Source organism: Apis cerana, linkage group LG4 (assembly GCF_029169275.1).
Source record: "Apis cerana isolate GH-2021 linkage group LG4, AcerK_1.0, whole genome shotgun sequence".
Taxonomy (NCBI): Eukaryota; Metazoa; Arthropoda; class Insecta; order Hymenoptera; family Apidae; genus Apis; species Apis cerana.
The window spans coordinates 1026972-1043034 of NC_083855.1; the positions used below are offsets into that span (position 1 = coordinate 1026972).

Below are 16063 nucleotides of genomic sequence, written 5' to 3' on the forward strand. Positions count from 1 at the left end.
CATATTTTTATATATTGAATCTTAATCTGCAAAAATTAACTATCATTTTAAGCTTAGAAAATATTAGATTTAAATTTTTATTATATTTACGAAACTTTTCCAAAGAAAGTAACTTTTTCTAATATTTTTGTCAATTTTATATAATATTATATAATATTCTTTTTTTTCTATAATATATTCTTTCTTTTAATTATATTCTATTCTTTTTCCGTAAAATCGAATTTGATTTATCATCATACAATTTCATTTCTCGATATTGCTTTGAAATTATTCTATTTTTAATTTATCAATGATAAGAAAGAAGTTTATGGAGATTGAATTTGCTTTTTTTTTCTTTTCAAATAGAGAACTAACAAAATGAAAATGTGAAAATTTCTGATTCTTTAAATAACAAAGGAAAATATTTTTTAATGAGTTTTTATTCTTGTACGCTAAGAATTTTTTTTTACATAAAGTTAGAAAAATCATTTTTTTTTTATGAAATGGAATATATATATGAAATGGATATATATATAAAAAATGAACTGTCTTCTTATTGTTGTAAATCGTGGAATTATCAAAATATAGACAGTACTTTTGTGAGCGCTATATATTCATTATTACGCATATTGCATTAAATTTACAACACGTGACCAGTTTAATGCCAATATAATTAATGTGGAAGGTTTCCGATTAAATTAATAATGAAATAATAGTCATCTATCTCCAGGTATATTGCGTATTCCATCGAGGTGCCATTCATTATATCATATTCGAATCAGGGTATACGTTCGTGAATCTCTTATCAACAACATAAAAATTTTAATAGATAATAAATAGAAATCTCTAGCAATTTCAAAATCCGTCTTTCAACAGAACTCTGAATTGCAATATTAAAATAACTTGATAAATGTTTATTATTATTATAATATTTTGTTGAAAATTAATCTTTGTTTCGTTTGATATAAAATAAAAATGTTTCATTCGCAGTATACTTTCAGAATTATAATTAAATATTGCATTTTTTTTATAAGTTCGTTATTAAATTATATTCATTATTTGCTTGTTAAACACTCTCTGTAATGTGAATCATTATTTGGATGACAATTATCTCAAAATTTCATTTTATTAGAATTTAAGATGCAAAATAATTAAAAAAAAAAGAGGTGGGTATTTTAATTTCTCATGAATTGATATAATGGAATAAAATTATTAAAACCTATAATATTTCTAAGAAACATTTCGAATAACTATGTTTTAATTGATCTTCTACATTAATGGAATTTATGTACAATGTAGTTTTTTTTATAAAAAAATATTTGGTGATTATATTAAAAGTTGAAATTATATTTTTCAATATATCTTGAAAAAAAATGTAAAATATAAAATAATATTTTACATTTCATGCACAAATTGTAATTACGAAAGTAAGAAGAATTATAATTTTATATCTATTCAACAAATGCAAATATTTAAATTTTGCAATTTTTGTCAATTTTCATAAAAGCTTGTACAATATCTTGTTTCATAAAATTGAAAATTAATTGTACACTAATATTTAGACAGAGATTGATATAAATATGATTATTTTATTTCTTTTAAAACTTTTATAAATAATTCTTTTAAATTTTTTATAAATAATATCTGTAATTTTACTAGAATTTAATAGTTTATATCAAATATTGATATAAAATAAAATTAATTGTGAATTAATAAATTCAATGTACATATAATTCTGAACAATTCTTAATATCTTACATAATTATGTTATCTTATTATAACTTACATAATATTTTATCTTAATCTCCCTAAAAACCTCTTTAATCTCTTTTATAAATGTATTAATTAAAACAATAATTTTGCTAGTTAATGAAGGAAAAAGATCAAGAAGATCAAATTCGATTGTATAATTATTTTTATATTTATATGTTTTGATTCTATAATCAATTATCAAAAATTATCTCATATTTAATTCTTAGATAAATAAAGAATCTTCTATAAAAAATTTGAGTTGAGATATTCATATTTTTTTTATTATAATAATTTTTTAAAAATCTGAAAAAATATTTATTGGAATTTCTTTCATTATACAATCATTTTCTTCGTCATATATTTAAAGGATTTATAAACAAAAATAAAAATTGTTAAAGAAATTTAGAAATGAAATTTTACTTTAGTATAATTACTATAGTATTATTTTTATTTTTAATGACATCTCTTTAATTATATATTAAATATAATATAATTTATATAATGACTATAAAAAATATAAATAAATCATGATATGATATTCACTAATAATAGATGTTTTGTTGTTTTATATTGTGTGCAGAGTGAATCACTGAAAAAATTCTCAAAGTTGTAAATAAAAATTAAATTTTTCAAACATTAGAAAGAGAATATATAGATAAATCTTTTTTTTCTAAATTGTATTTAGAATTAATTAATTGAGATCAATAATATACTATAGAAAAGTTCATAATGAAGTTTAAAAAAAATTTAAAGAAAATAAAATATATATTCATCATTTCTCTTAATGGCTTTTGAAAACTTTCTACTTTCTATTGAATAACTTCACAAATTTTGAAAAATTTTTCAGTAATTAAATTTTCATAAAAAGCAAATTTTTAAAATATATTATTAATTTTTAAAATAATTATACAAATTTTAATTATTTTAAAGTTTTATTTTAATTTAAAGAAGCTCTATGTAATGATATGATGTGCAAAATTTTTATTTGTAGATTTGATAAATACTTCCAGAGTAAATAATAATATTTGTAATAAACAAAATGTATTTGTCAATGCTCGCTGAAATTAAGTGTGTTTCCCGTTATTTATTCTAAAAGAACTTCCTAAAGTTATTTTACTAACGCTTACAAATTTTTCTTACTTTTTTATATTCTTCTCATTATTTTCTGTAATTTTCTTGTTTAAATAATCTTTTGCATCTTACTAGACATACCAGCTTGAGAAAAAGAAGAATAAATTGTGATTGAGCAAGATTTCGGCAAGATCATGAAAATTCATGACCTCTAAAGTCTTAAAAAAAAATTTTTTTTTAATCCATGTTCCATTGTTTATGATCTGTTAATATAGTCGCTTCGAACATAATTTTAACGAATTATCTGTTTTAAATCATAATGAAATAATCATAATAGTCTTGTTGCTAAATTTAAAAAGTTTTGCTTTTATTCAAAAAAAAGCATAAAAATTATTGTAAACGAATAAATCAAAATTCCAACATATAAGTTTTTAATAAGCAAAAATAAAGAAATGAAATGAATATTTAAGTTATAATCCAATATTTTTTTCTTTGTCCATATATGAAGTTTGATACTTTTTAATGATAAAATTTTGTTAATCAATTTTTGAATATTTTATTACTTAGCATTAAATTAAAATATTTGTCTGAATTTTATTTTGTTAATTAAATATTTTTCTTTCAATTTTATTAAATTCAAGACAAGATGTCGAATTTATCTGATTCAATTTTAGCTCTAGTTAATTTTATTTAATATATTAATTTACACGCTATATTTATTATGAGGCAATGAATCCTGAAAATTGAAATAAATCTGATATCGAAAAGAAAACATTTTGTAGAAAAATTATTTACTTTTATAATCCTTATTCCTTAATCTATTCTTTATTTTTTATTTAAAAGCAACAAAACACGATCCTTTTTTTTATATGAGGAAAATTTTCTAAAGACTATCACATACTGGGAAAGGTATTCGAATAGTATAGAATTTCTATTTACTAAAACCTCTACGATGGCTTGCCTTAGGGCGTAAGAGAAGCAAGAACAACTTACTATTTCCTACACCTAAAAGATGTTCCTCGTGCACATCTCGAGTTGCGGTTTTCTTCGAAATGTCTTTTTGTTGTAAACAGTTGAAACAGCGAAGTTCACTACACAATGAATCTCTCCTGTTGTTAGTGGAAAAGCTTCATTTCTCGTTTCTCTTAGTTATACTTTGAAACCTTAATTTTGAAAATGCTTTGTTAAAACGTTGAACAGATGATATAGAATGAGAACAGAGTGACATTTTTGAGAGAAGACCCTCGAAATTATATATTTATTAGAAACACTTCAATATAGATGGAGTGTGAACATAGCTATGAGACATTTTTTATATTAATTTCAATCAGCACATATCATCTTACTCAAGAAAATTTATTAAATATTCGCGGATCAATTTCTTAGAAATAATGGATTTTGTGAATGTCATAGTTCCTCAGCCTAATTTTAAAAATTTTCCTTAGGACATATCGCATAACTGTAAGAAAGCTAGTTCACGGTATTACTAGTTTGTGTCCCATCGAAATGAACATGGAGAGAATTTTAAAGAGCACAATCGTTTATAAAATTTGGAAGAAAAATCAAAACGTTTTAACCACCTTTGAAACATTAAATAAGAAAAATGTTTTGATCTATTGAATTAAAACAATTCCATCTATTAAATTATTAGAACTTTTAAATTTCGTAATCTCGAAATAATAAAATTTTTATAATCTCATAAATTTATTTAATGAACATCCTTGGCATACGAACTTTACTTTTAATCATTTAAAATTAGAACTTTAACAATAGACTCTCTAATAAATCAATTTTATTATTATATGCTTTAACTTCATGAACAGATTGGAGATAATATGTTTTAAATAATGTATCAGATGCAACAATCCTTTTAGCGCACAATAATTTTCAAGCATTAGCTTTTCATAGATATAATAATAAATTCACTCTTTTTCCAAGTATATATTTCAAATTGTCTTTTTAATATCAATTTATTTAAGTAATGCTAATCGAAAAATTGTAAATGTTCAAAAATTTACTTTGTCATTAACAAAACTCAATTTTATTTGGAATCAATTCAATTTAAGTACAATCTTTGATGAATTATTATTTTCATATTTTCATCCAGCACGGATAATTATTTCGATAACAATACCTTCAACTACTAAAATTTTTGAAAAATTTATTCGATTTATTCGTTTTCATTATTTTTGGAACTATTATTTAAACGATTTTCATATCATTTTTTTCAAAGATAACAAAATTTTGTATCTTCTGTTACATCGATGGAAACTTTCTTTGAAAGTTTTTATATCAAAATAATTCAAATTTTACTAACTTATTTTTTCCATCATTGCCGCATTGTCTCATTAACAATTAATGAAATGTATTCTATTTTGTATAATTGACTAATTTAATTCATCCATACTGTACTGAAATTCAATTTCTTATGTTTGAATTAAACAATCAAATTTATTTTATTTTCAATGATAAAAAATTTCGAAGCAAAATATTAATTCAACAATAGTAAAATTGACAATTTTTTTTCATTTCATGACATTTTACTTAATTTAAAATTTTACTTAATTAAAGAAATTCAATTAACAAATTGAGATTAATAAATTCAACTGAAAATTAGAAATATTGTTCACATAGTCTGTTGTTTTCAAAAAAATTGATCTATGGTATTTGTAATAAATTTCTTCGAGCATAATGTTAATTATTAAAAATAATTAAACATGGCAGGAAAATCATCTTAAATACCAAGATTATATTATATACGATATTCCAACCACACGAAAAATATATAAAAATATATTCCAAAAATTTTTTAAATATTTATTTAACAAACGACATTGTTCCGACATAATATATCATCCTACATTGTTTGTTAAGTGTCTTAATAGATAAAATAGTATTAAATTTAAATAATATACAATAAAAATTCTACATTCATTATTAATTCATTTCGAAAAAAATGGTCGAATATCAAATTGGATGGATAGAATCAATTTTTTCTATTTGAATTAATAAAAAAGAAAATAATTAGTTTCAAACCAACTCAATAAATAAAAAAATTTAAATTTATTTTTATAGAGAAACTATTATAGAAGAAAAAGATTTTTATGCAGTAAAAAAATTTGGATAATAAATATTCGTTTGAATATTGAAGCACTTACCGAAAAAATGCAATGAATATTAGATTTAATGAAAAAAATAAAAATATAAAAATAGACAGAGTGATTCTAGTATACTATAGCCCAAATAACATACAATACAAGTAAGCATAAGATAGTTCCTTACAAAAATAAATAAATAAATAAATAAATAAAATAAAAAAGTAAAAAAGAAATTAAAAATTCTCTAAAGAAAATGGATGGACAAATATTTTAAATATATATTTAAAATATAGTTATATATATTTAAAATAATAATAAAAAATAATCTTAAATTAATTTTTTAATAAAAATCATAATATAGAAATGAAATATTTAATTATTATTTAAAAATAACTTAATCATTATAAATTTCTGATAAAAATTTCCTTCAAATGTAAAAATTTGAATGAAGCAAACTATTGATGAACGAAATGAAATGAATTTTTTCTATCTATTAGATTCAATAAATCAATCTATAAAACAAATTTTAAATGATCATAAATATACTAATTACATATACACAATTAAATGTATTACATTATATTTATTTTATTTACTATAAAAAAATTCTTTATCTGTTACAATATCAATTATTAATTTGACATATAATAACTGTATAATTACAGAAATAAATAATAGTATCATGTAATTTTTAGTGTTTTTCGAAATTAATGCAAATTTTATACACATTTATATATAACGTATCATTTTCTTAATATAAAAGAAAATCAACCACATTTTTTTTGCATTTTTTTTCTATAAAAATGTGTTAAAGTGAATAAGATAATATAATAATATACGTAGCATATTTAAGAAAACATAAATTATAGATTTGTTGCTTAAAAAATAATTTCTTCGTATTTTTGTACTGAATCTGTCTGTAAAAATATTAATAACATTGGATTTAGAAATAAAAATTATCAATTTTTATTATACTTATATATGTATGCTATAAAGAAATATATAGAAACAACTATATTTTTTATATAATATTTATTGAAATATTTTTAAAATTAATATATATTCATCATTAAGTCAAAAAATCTAAGATTATATCAAATATAAAATTAATATTTATATATTTCCAAATAAATATTCATTCATTAAATTAAAATTATTTAATTATCATGACAATATAATAATAATAATAATAATAACAATAATAATATTATAATAAAATAATATTAAATTAATAGATTAAAATATAAATATCAATGTATTAATAAGCAAATAATATATACATACATTTATACATAGTGCAGGACAAAATATTATTCTCATACTTTTTGATACTAATGCAATCTAAATTTTATATAAATATTTTACATAATACTTATATAATGTAGTTTTTCTTATTGCATAAAAGAAAAAGAATTACAATAATTTACATTTCATTCTGTAAATTATTTGATTTATATATGAAATGAATAAGAAATAATATCAAAATATCACAAAAAATCAAACAGGCATTGTTCTTAGGAATGCAAAAATTTCATACCATATTTTGCCATAACAATCGTAATTTAATTTATTAAACATTTTTTCAATATATTCATTTTTAAATGTAAAAGAAAAATCTAATATTCATAAACTTAATAATTAAGTATTTAATTACATTTTTCCAATCTGCTTTTCTTCATAATTATATTTAAAATATAATTATAAAATCATTTAAAAATAATAGATTCTATTATTTTTATCATTTGAAATTACATTAAAAATTTGTTATATTCTTTTTTATTTCTTATAACTTATTTCATTTTTTTCTTTAAAATGCTTCCTTCGAATATTGAAAATATCTAATTATTTTCTATATGAGGAAGCAGCTAAAATGTTTTGTTGTGTAGTAATTTATAAAATATTTCATAAATTTATATAATATTTATATATACATAAATTAAAATAAATTGTTAGATATTATGAATTATATTCATTTAACAGTAATTATAATCATTCAATCTTGAACTATCAATTAATATTTTCTTTATTTTTATAAAAAAACAATAATAACTTCATAACTTTGTTATTTTATATCAATTGTTAATAAATAATACATTTCATTATTTTTGTGAATGAATGTTTTCTCACAATCGAAATATTACGATTAAAATATTTAATTCAACCCAAGACAAAAAAAGTTAAAAATTTTAGTTTTGTTATGATTATATTTGTTTCTCATTTCGAACATCGCTATATCAATTAGATTAATATAACTTTGAAATCTTAAGATATCTTAAGATATTGTTATAACCTTAAGATATTGTTTGCAAAATTATTATATTATTTTATTGATATTGATGTGTGAAGTGAATATTTCCTGAATTAAAGAATTTCCAATTTCTTGCATTATAATCTATCATTATAATCAAAATCATAACAAATCAATGAATTATAGGGACAAATGTCATATTTCTTGATACTGCTTATTGATATTACATAATTATTTTTTTAAAAAAAACTTCACTAATTGAAAACATGATAATAACATATAATTTGATAATAACTTGATAATAACTTTTTCAGAATTTGTAATTAATTTATATCTATTTGATTATAATATATGTTAAATGGTTTCATGAACAAACGATTAAAGTTGTAATATAAAGAGACTCAAATTATATTACTCTCTAATAATATCAATAATATTGAACAAATTTTCTGTTGCTAATGTAATAATAGATATTCTATTAACGCATATGAAAATTTGATTAATTTTTTTATCCATTCAATGAATAATTCACGAGTCCAAATCACTAACAGAATTTGCTAAAAATTTAATTTATTGATAGTTAAATTTTTATTCAATTATAAATGATAGTTAAAAATTACCATTCTATTTTACTTGTAAATTGCAATTAGGAATCAAATACTTTTTTAATCATTATTTACTTATATATATATATATATTTTATGTGTTTTACTTATCTTATATATAATCCTATTACTACTTTTTTTCAGATAAGTAAAATTAAAAATCATTATTCATCGTCAAATTATTAGTCATTATTTACGTTAAGAATTAAGTTTTTAATTTAGTCGTTATTTTCGATTTATGATTAAATGCTTATTTATTAATAATACTTTATTATTTAATCATTAATTAAATATATATGAATAATTATTGAATTTTTTTCTGCAATAATTGGTATTTTTATAGGTTTTTTCAAATGTCTTCAGCTTGCTTTTGACATTATTTACGATCAGAAATCGAAATATATGACGATAAAATAATAAAAAAAAATTATTGATTAAATGACAATCATATTAAATCGATTTCTTTTTTCTTTATCTTCTTCAAAATTCTTCGAGTTTTTAATTTAATATTATGTATTACAAGAATAATCATAATTGAAATATTATTTTATTCGTAAATTGAATAATTCTCTATTCTTTATTTAACAATGCATTCACTCAATAATACATTCAATATTGAATAAATTACATTCTGCTAAAAAAATCTCTCATCTCTTTACTTGACGTTTATTTCATTATTTTCATTTCTGATAGCTATGATTGTAATGGAAATAATATTTTGGAAATGAATAGATTTCAAAATCATTAACGAATCAGGATCAGATAATATTTAAAATAAATGTATTATTATAATTTTTCATTTTTATTTTCAATTTTACTTATCTGAAAAAAAGTAGTAATGGGATTATATATAAGATGTATAAAATACATAAAAATTAAGCAATAATTTTCATAAAATAATAAAAGATTTAAAAATATTATTCTTAATTTCATTACTCACTTAAGACCATGGAAACATAATAATGAATTACAAAAAATTTTCCTCTAAAAAATAAAAAATAATAATATCAATATCGCATAATAATTCTTTATATGAATAATTTGATAAAGAAATTATACAATTATTATCTAATAATTCCTCTAAGAATAATGAAACTTCCGTATTTCATTTGGATATTTAATAATTTAATAATTTTAATTTAAATAAATTGGATAATTTTTTCTTAATTTATTTCCTTTTTGAAAATGCAATTATATAAGAAAATATAAGAAAAGAATTAGTAAAATAACCTTTCTTATCTATGTATATTTTATTATAGAAAAGAAAAGAATTTTTCTTGGAATTACTACATATTTTATACAAAACAAAGATTATAAACAAAAATCTGTAATATCTGTGTTTTGAAAAGACAAAGATTTCATAATATATTAATTTTATATAAGATTGTGCAATTATTAATGAAATTTAGAATATCGAGTTTGAAATAATTGATAATGCTATTTGCAAATAGCATTATAAAAATAGTGATAGACATTTTTAGATAATATATAGAATTTCAAAAATTATTGAATTTTAAAGTTTATAAGTAAAGTACACGTAAGCATATATATATAATACATATATTATAAACGATAGAAAATATAATAATAATAAATATAAATAGATTAAAATAGAAAATAGAAAATAATAAATATTAATAGATGTTAAAATTGATAATGAAATAGATATAATTCGAAAGATAAAAGAAATTCAAGATGGAAAAGGATTTTGATATCAAAATGGAAAAATTTTTATCAACTAATTAAAATAATACTAACATTTTAAATGTCATGAATGAGACAGCCAAAAGACAGTTTATTTCTTATACATAAGCTAATTATTAGAAATTATAATTTATTATAGAAAATTGTGATCGATAACTGCAGATGTTATAGAGAATATATTGAATCATACAAGAACTTGAACCGAATGATATAAGATGTAGCATAATAGGATGTTTTAAATTAAAGTTTAAATATTAAAACGAAATTCTTCATTTATTCAGAATTCTGTATATTGATAATTTGCTTAATGAAAATCATTTTAAGAGTATTTGAACATAATCGAAAGATTAGATTTGTTTAAAAAAAAAAAATGTGTATTATGGTATTATATTACAATGTTTTGTGATTTATGTAAATTACCTTATTATGATAAAAAATAGATATAATGTACATAAAGATATAATGTACATTATTACTAAAAGTTTTTAAACTTCAATTAAAAAATTGAAGTTACGAGTTCCATTTCATTTACTTTATAATTAAGAAAACTACTATTCTATTACTATTTCTACTAATCTATCGTATAGTCTATCTATCATATTATATTTTAAAAATCGTTTGTTATTTTGTATAGATCTATCTTATCATGAACACAATGGTTCGAATATTAGGTGCTAACTGGAAAAAATTAAAATTAGAAAAATATTTTTTCAGTTTTGAGTTTATATGGAGTTTTAATTTTTAGAAAACAATACTATTTTTTATTATTTTTATTATAATTTATTATTTTGTTAAAAATATATATAACATAAAAATGAAAATCTAATAAAAAAATATAAAAAAATTAACATTGTATTTAATTAAAAAGAAAATATATAATATATATAATCAATATATATAATAAAAAATATACAAACATATAAAAAAAATATAATATAATTTAAAATAAAATAGAAAAAGAAATTAAATTTTGAAAAAATATTGATTTTTAAACTATGATTTGTAATTTCATGAAAAGAAATTGTACAATTTATCTGGATTCGTTTTAAATAAAATAATTTTTGAAGTTTTAATTTGAAATTTAACACTTTAACATACAGAATTTTTTTGTATAAATTCACTTAAATTCTTTTGCATATATTCTAAAAATTCTTTTAAATTCTTTATACTTTTTATAAAAGATTTTTTTTAATATCTAATTATCTAAAAATATTATATTATATATCTATAAATATTATAATTCACTAAACTTGATTAAATCAATTCATTATGAAAAACTTGATTACTGTTTGAAAGATTTTCTATTTTTTTGATTTTCAATGAATTAGGATGGTCTTGAGCAATTTGTATAGGAAGAATGAGACTGGATACGTTGATTGGATACTTTCATTATAAATTCGATACTCGTACAGATCGTTTATAAATTAACAAAAGAGAATTTATTCTATGATAGCATCTATTATATTGGGGAAAAAAATGCGTGATTAAACATGAAAATTATTAATTATTCATAAATTATTCTTAAGTAATCGCGCAAATAATTTAGCAGATGTAAAAAACTTATAAAAGGCAATTAACTTAGAAAGCGTTTCGAATTTGAAATATCCAATAAACTGGACTTTGAGAATTGAAAATGGTATTTTAAAAAAAACAAATATTAAAGAAAAAATGCTAAGTATTAATAAAAAAAAGTTATAGCTATTTGCTGTCGATCTTATCTTATAAATTATCCGATACAAAATTTAATGGAATTTGTAATTAATGATCCATAATTTGTTTTAAATAATTGTTATGAAGGTATAACAATATATTACATTATATTATATATTAATTGAATGTGGATCATCAATATATAGGATATGAATTGCTTAACATTCATTGGGAAAAATATCTTTTTAAGATTTAAATTGTTTCTTAATCAAGATTGAATACACAGATGTTATATAGATTATGTATACAATTTTAATGAAATTTTCATTAATGACAGATGACAGATTATAAATCTTATCTTAGAACATTAATCTAATCATGTTACATTTCTTTTAGCTTTTTTCTTCTTTTCTTCTTTATTTTTTTCTTTATTTTTATTCTTTTTTTTTATTTCACTTCTTTTGATTCTTTTATTCCTACGGTACTTCCCTGATATTTTAAATAATGTAGATAAAAATTATCTGTAGATAAAAGTCTACTTGATACAATTTGGCTATAATAATGTATATAATCGATTAATTTCAATTAAGTTTTTATATATAAATATTTTATATATAAATGTCTCTACATTACATTATTTATTACATTACATTAATTATTTTTTTTAATAATTTTATTTTGGATGATAACTTCTCTGATCGAAAAAAAAGGTGTATTACAGTGACAAATTATTACTATGAGATTCAGCGAACTTTTTTTAGATACATTAGGATTTCAACAAAAATTCATCATAACGAATAGTTTTTATAGTGATAAATTTTCAATTAAACTTGGTAATATGACATGAAAATTTATTTTATAATAAATACATTTATGTTATAATGAAACATAACAGAAAAGTAAATAGAATTTAGTATAAAATATATAAAATATAGTATAAAATAAATAGAAATAAATAATTATTTATTATTTAAAAGAAAAAAAAAAGCAAAATATTTGATTTTTTTGACAAAAGTTTTCAATTAAATAATAAAAATTTCATGAATTTTTCACTAAACAATATTTCACAAACTATTTTGTTATATTTTTTTTGTATGATTGCTTATTTTTATATTTATTTTAAATATATTGTTATATGAAAGAAATTAGATTTTTATAATCTTTGGATGAAATTTTCCTTTATAATAATATTATGATTTCTCGAAATTTATCTTTACTTCGTGATTTCTTTTCATGAATTAATTTCTTCAATTTTGTCCATAATTTTTAATTAGATTTAAATTGAGACTATTTCTAGATCATTTTATTATTTTAATATCATTTTATTTAAAAACTTTTTTTAATTTTTATGGTAACATTATTATCTTGAAAATAAATTCAAAATTAATTTTTTAATATTTGGAATTAAAATAATTATTTAGAATAGTGAAGTAACAATTTTATAAACAATACATATTTTATAAAAAAATAAAATTTTTTTATTTATATATTTTATGAATTTTATTATATATTTCAAATTATGTATGATTCTATATTTTATTATTATATATGTATTTTTTATTCTTTAAAAAACTTTCATTAAATTTCTATCGAAAATGATTTTACATCATCTTTAGTTTCAATATATGACACGTCACTGAAAATTACCTTCGAACAATTTTTTTCCATTCAATTTATATACTTTTCATATATTCAATTTATATATTATTCCTTATAATATCTCATAATCATTTCTTATTATAAAGAAAAATTTTATTTTCACAAAATGAAAAATTTAACTTTAATTTCTTCTATTTGTGTAATTAATATATATGTATAATTTGTGTAATAATATATAATATATATATTATATATATTATATTTTTTACAATAAATCAATATTTCGTCACGTTTCGTTATTACACGAAATCAACGTTTTTTATTAAATACGCAATAATTTTTTTCATATGATCTTTATAATTTTTTTTTCCGCATAATTTAGGATGCTTTGATTGCTCGCAATGATTTCTAGTTTTTCTTTGAATAATTCTTTGCTTAAGAAATTTAATTATTCTTCTTTTCAAATCATCAAATAAAGTAAACCTGACATGGTAACATCTTGTGCACTCTTTAAAATTAAGTATACTTTATACTTGTTTCAATATTCAATAGTAACTGATGTTAATTAACTGATGTGATAAATCTGTACGCATCCGCAGTAATAATATTGTTAAAGTCGAAACTGGGGAACGACTTTGAATATTACACAAATGGGATGCTTAAAGTAATGTTACTTCTCGAAGGACCATCTACTATCATAGGACTGTATATTAGTTTATATTATGAGCTCTGAATGGTGATATTTTGACTCTTTATGGTTAATGTAATGATTTTAATTATTTTGATGAACACTGTATCATCGTCGAATTTTATTTGTTCTCGTTTCTATTTTTATATCAACTCTATATAAGTCGCGATCTTTGATTTTTTCTTCAATCCTTGCTTTTCGGGAAAAATGCACATAGAGAAAGCGTTGGAGGAACCAATGGTCGCACTGGAGGACGGGTCGCCTTGAAGAATGAGTCCTTGCGGGATCGTGTCGCAACATATGGAGGTCAGGACCTTTACTCACTCCCTAGTCCTTCGCATGGTGTGCAAATGTGGCTCGTGAAGTGGCCGATGCCTTTGTTTAAATTAGAGATCTGGAAAATGTTAAGAAACCCGTTCATAATGCCCGTTCATAAATTATTATCAGGCTATTGACGGTATTCGCACTATTGAAAGCACAGGCCAGATTATCGCTTCACAAATCCTGTCCTTAACAATTGTAATGGTGATAGTGGATTGTTAAGTGCATACATATGTCAAATGCTTTTTCGACTAAGATGTATATATGTATATGAAGAAACTGGTTCAATGATTGTAATTTCTTCACAATGAGTGGACTGTAATAGTACAGTGAGACGCGTGCTTATACGAGAACTGGATCTCTCACAATGTTATAACAGAAAATTATGTCTGATGTCACAATGAGTATTTGCCTCTCAAAAAAACTATTTTTTGATTGAAATCATATATTTCTTCCTAATTTTTTTATTAAATATTATATTTGTGATCTTATGCATATAAAATAATTAATAAAATTTATTTTATTAATTAAGATTATTTATAAATAAATTATTAAAAATATGAGATAATAAAAATGCTTTTTAATCATATAAAATTTAATTTAATATAATTATAAAATTATTTAACAATGTGCTTTCTAAAAAATCAAATTTTTCATCAAATGTCTCAGTTTCCTGCTGTTGTATAATTTGATATAATTGTATCATTATCATAATTTTGATACTGGATCTGATATTTATAAATAAATTTTTAAAATGAAATATGAAAAAATCTATGAAAAGAAAATATAAGATATTCAACAAAATATATAGCACTATTGCTATCATGATTTTATAATTTAATTATTTACCTGGTTCATTTAATTCAATTCAATTCAACAAAATTACTAATTCTAATTACTAATTTTAAAGTTAATTTAAATTAAATATTAATTATAACAATTATAACAACTATGAACTATATTAATTATACTATTATATTCTTATATTATTATTATTATATTACACATAATAATATAATGATTAAATTAACTTTCATCAATTTAAATGAAACTTACAATCAGTTAGTCTGTAACAACTAATGACACTTATGAATGTGAAAGCTTCCAAACCAACCAATTGAATGTTATTTTATTTTGTATACTTTAAGAAATTGAAACTTTTTCCTGACATTCAAAGAGCGATAAAAAAATGAATTTTGAAAGTTTATTGTTTGAAAAAATTAATATATTAAACACACAATAATTTTACACAAAAATTTTAATAATTTTAAAATTGATAATGCATAATTAGTATCGATAATATTGTAATTATCTCAATTACTATAACTATCTCAGTAACTAATTTTTT

The 16063-nt window shown here is 19.6% G+C and overlaps 2 protein-coding genes across 3 annotated transcripts in view; both read right to left on the reverse strand.

Annotated features, from left to right (window-relative positions):
• LOC107998630 (uncharacterized) overlaps window positions 1–16063 on the reverse strand; it is a 310960-nt gene that overhangs the window by 279389 nt on the left and 15508 nt on the right. The window lies entirely within an intron of this gene.
• The window catches only part of LOC107998631 (uncharacterized), a 438394-nt gene continuing 434724 nt past the window's right edge, over window positions 12394–16063 (reverse strand). For both annotated transcript variants that reach the window (XM_062073481.1, XM_062073479.1), the window contains exon 6: window positions 12394–14788. The gene's annotated coding sequence lies outside the window, so the exon portion shown is untranslated. The remainder of the gene's footprint in view (window positions 14789–16063) is intronic.